Raw genomic sequence first — 3,982 nt, 5'->3', positions numbered from 1 at the left:
TGTGTGTGTGTGTGTGTGTGTGTGTGCATGCATGTGTGTGTATGTGTATGTGCCTGTGTGTGTGTGTCTGTGTCTGTGTGTGTGTGTGTGTGTGTGTGTGTGTGTGTGTGTGTGTGTGTGTGTGTGCATGCATGTGTGTGTATGTGTATGTGCCTGTGTGTGTGTGTCTGTGTCTGTGTGTGTGTGTGTGTGTGTGTGTGTGTGTGTGTGTGTGTGTGCGTGTGTGTGTGTGTGTGTGTGTGTGTGTGTGTCTGTGTGTGTGTGTGTGTGTGTGTGTGTGTGTGTGTGTGTGTGTGTGTGTGTGCAGGCTGTCAGGCTGTCTGCTCACAGAGGAAGGCTGTGCTTCTCTGGCCTCAGCTCTGAGCTCCAACCCCTCCCATCTGAGAGAGCTGGACCTGAGCTACAATCATCCAGGAGCCTCAGGAGTGAAGCTGCTCTCTGCTGGACTGGAGGATCCACACCGGAGACTGGACTCTCTCAGGTATGTAGGCAGTTGCTCCACCTTTTTTTTTTTTTTTTTTTTTTTTATTGGTGCAAAAACAAAACAGTAGTGACTTTACAGATACAACAATAATTGAAACAGGGATAACATGGGCAGACAATGTATAAACAACAGCAGGGTGACACTTGACATGGTACACATATAAAACAAAACAAAACAAAATAAAACAAAACAAACAGAGATGAAATAGACGTATCAATTATGATAGTAGTGACATCATGCAGTTACTGCAGTTTAAAAGTAGTGTTTTAGGGAAGATCTATGTTAGAACGCATGTTTATGTGTATGATTGTGTGTGTATGGGAGAGTAGGGAAAAGAAACAAATAATGAAATAAAATAATAATAATAATTATAATAATAATAGTAATAATAGTAATAATAATAATACATATATCGAAGAATGAATAATAAATAGGTAATAACGAGGGAAGAATTAAAAGTAAATAAATAAATGAATACATCAATGGTTTGTAATTGATATTTAGAAGTGTCTGCTATTGTAGTAAGGGGGGGTCCTGGCAGGGCTTGAGGGTCTAATCCACAGTTCAAGTTTGTATAGGTGGGGGGGGGGGCACTGGTGTCACCGGCAGTAGGGGGAGGTTGTTGTCTGTGTGTGTATGTATGTATATTTGTGTGTTTGTTACATGGGTATAGTGATATTAATAAATGGGGTCCAGCATATGTGAAATTAGTCTATTTGATTGTTTTTTAATGCTATTTGTCTTTCTGTTGTGATATAGTCAGATAGTAGAAGGTGCCACTGGGATGTTGAGAGGTTATTTCTGTCTTTCCAGTTTAGGAGGATTGTCTTCTTAGCGATTGTTAGAGCGACCAGTATGGGGTTTTCATATTTCAGTGGCGGTTCAACTGATGAGAGATCTCCTAGCGGACATACAGATGGGGAGGCTGGAATGCTGCGACCTATGGTTGAGGATAGTGTGTGTGATGCTTGTCCAGAATGTTTGAATGGGTGGGCAGAGCCAGGTGGCCTGAAGGTAGTCATCTCTAGTGTTTAATGTGCAGTGTGTGCAGGTGTCGTTGTCTGTGAGTCCCATTTTGTGTAGTTTATATTGGGTGAGGTGAACTCTGTGTAGAATTTTGTATTGAATAAGTTGGAGTTTGGAGTTATGGGACATTGAGAAGATGTTGTTGCAGAAGTGCATCCAGGAGTTGATATCGATGGTAACAGCTAGGTTTTTTTCCCAATCTTGGACCGGTTGTGGGAGATTATTGTCTGTTTTTATTAAAAGTTTGTACATTTTTGAAAAGGTTTTTTTCTGAGTGGCTATAAGTTTGAGTTGATTGAACAATGGGGGTGTTGACAGAGTGTTGTTTGATGTGCTGATTTTTCCTTTAAAACAGTGTTTCAGTTGTGAATATTGTAAGAAGCTGTTACCACCGATATCATATTTCTGTTTTAGTGTTTCGTAGGGTATGAGTGAGCCATGTTCAAATGTGTTGCAGATGTGTAATTCCTACTTTTTTCCATGAATTGAATGACAGTTCTGTGTCTTGAGGCCAAATGTTGCGTCTCTTTAAAGTATCAAGTTCATGAGGTGGAAGAAGAGAAAACCACGCCACTGTCGGTGGAGGTTTATTTAAATCTGATGGATAAACTGACGCCTCTGGTTACTGGTGTTACTGGTGTCCAGTAGACTGAAAACACAGGCGATGGGAGCTGCCATATTGGTCTGCAGTAAACGTTACTATGGTTACAGACATTATTTACAGGAGTGGAGTGACTCTTGTTACCGTACAGACAGGTCTGGTCATTTTACTCTGCTCTGCTCCAGTCTGTACCAACATATGAACATTCACTCTGATTCATAAATTCAGTGTGAACGGAGCTGCTGAGAAGCTGAGGAATATTGTTTAATGTTGAATGGAGGATATGAGTGACGGCGTCTGGAAAATCACTCATATGGAAGGTTATGAAGGTTATTTGTTCATTATCAAAGACATTATGCTGTCTGACTTTATTTACCCCCGCCCCCCCCCCCCCCCCCCCCCCAGTGTGGACCATGATGCAGTGCGGTGGTTGAAACCAGGTCTGAGGAAATGTAAGTGTGTATTTTGTTTGATTCATGAAAACAAAGCAGCACATTCAATTTCTTTTTAAATAGAAAGCTCATGTGTGACATCTATTCATTCAAATCCTTCTCTGATTTGAGATCAGATGGCTGACAAAATGTGTCTTCATGAAACTGAAAACATGAACAGTCAATCTGTAAATCAACCAATAATAAACACAACAGGTGTATTAGATGAGAAGCTGCTGCTGTATTGAGTCTTGTTCTCTCATCAGATGCCTGTGAACTCACACTGGACCCAAACACAGCACACAGAAACCTCTTCCTGTCTGAAGACAACAGAAAGGTGACAGAGGTGAGAGAGGAGCAGCCATATCCTGATCACCCAGAGAGATTTGACTACTGGAAACAGCTGCTGTGTAGAAATGGTCTGACTGGTCGCTGTTACTGGGAGGTCGAGAAGAAAGGATTGGTTTATATAGGAGTGACTTACAGAGGAATCAGTAGGAGAGGAAAGGGTGAAGACAGCAGGCTTGGAGGGAATGAAAAGTCCTGGAGTCTGGACTGCTCTGGTAACAGTTACTCTGTCTGTCACAATAACAGAACAGACATAACTTCCCGCCTCTCCTCCTCTGACTCTAACAGAATAGCAGTGTATCTGGACTGGCCTGCTGGCTCTCTGTCCTTCTACAGAGTTTCCTCTGACACACTGATCCACATCCACACCTTCCACTCCACATTCACTGAACCACTCTATCCTGGGTTCTGGATCTGGCATGAGTTTGGTTCCTCAGTGTCTCTGTGTCAGATAGGGGAGGGAGAGAGAAACACTCACACTGCTGACCAAAGACAGCTGCTGAGATGATGGTTCACTCTGGACATGACCACACACACACACACACACACACACACACACACACACACACACACACACACACACTTTACTAAATAGAGTGTATTGTGTGTGTTGGGTAACTGAACAGGGTTTTAACAACAAGAACATGGATATTTTATTGTGAAAATTAAATGAATGAGAAATTAAACCAGACAGAATGAACAACCATAACTTGTATGGTTGTTCATCTTAGAGTCTGATGTTGATGACTGACAGGTTGAAATATCTTTCTTTAGCAACATTTGGTATTTTATTGTCATCTCATCATTCCAAGTTAAACTTCTATCTAGTTTTCTGTAATTGTTTGTCAGAATTAAAGTTTCTCCTAAATGAACGTTGTTTGGTCTTCATCTTTTCCAACAAGTAGTTTCAACTGTGAGAGAGTGAAAGTCTCCTAATGGCCACTAGGGGGCAGATAGACTCTGACTCTGAGGGACAGGGAGGGACCAACACACGCACATTTTTACTATTTTTTTTTGTTTATAGTTTATACTGTTGCTTCCCCCAACCCATATTGTATTATATTATACTATATTATATTATATTATATTATT

General features: G+C 41.2%; 1 long non-coding RNA gene across 1 annotated transcript; it reads left to right on the top strand.

Annotated features, from left to right (window-relative positions):
- Positions 1–260: 260 nt before the first annotated feature.
- On the top strand, positions 261–3,688 carry LOC139640316 (uncharacterized). The gene is made up of 3 exons (XR_011694907.1): positions 261–481; positions 2,517–2,563; positions 2,809–3,688. It is a non-coding gene; the product is annotated as an uncharacterized lncRNA (long non-coding RNA).
- The last annotated feature ends 294 nt before the right edge of the window (positions 3,689–3,982 follow it).

This window comes from Centroberyx affinis, unplaced genomic scaffold (genome assembly GCF_046629955.1).
Source record: "Centroberyx affinis isolate AG114_WGS23_722 - 3 ecotype Tasmania unplaced genomic scaffold, CSIRO-AGI_Caff_v1 ptg009050l_1, whole genome shotgun sequence".
NCBI lineage: Eukaryota > Metazoa > Chordata > Actinopteri > Beryciformes > Berycidae > Centroberyx > Centroberyx affinis.
Note: the sequence above shows the minus strand (reverse complement) of the source record. Positions and strands in the feature narration are given on the sequence as shown.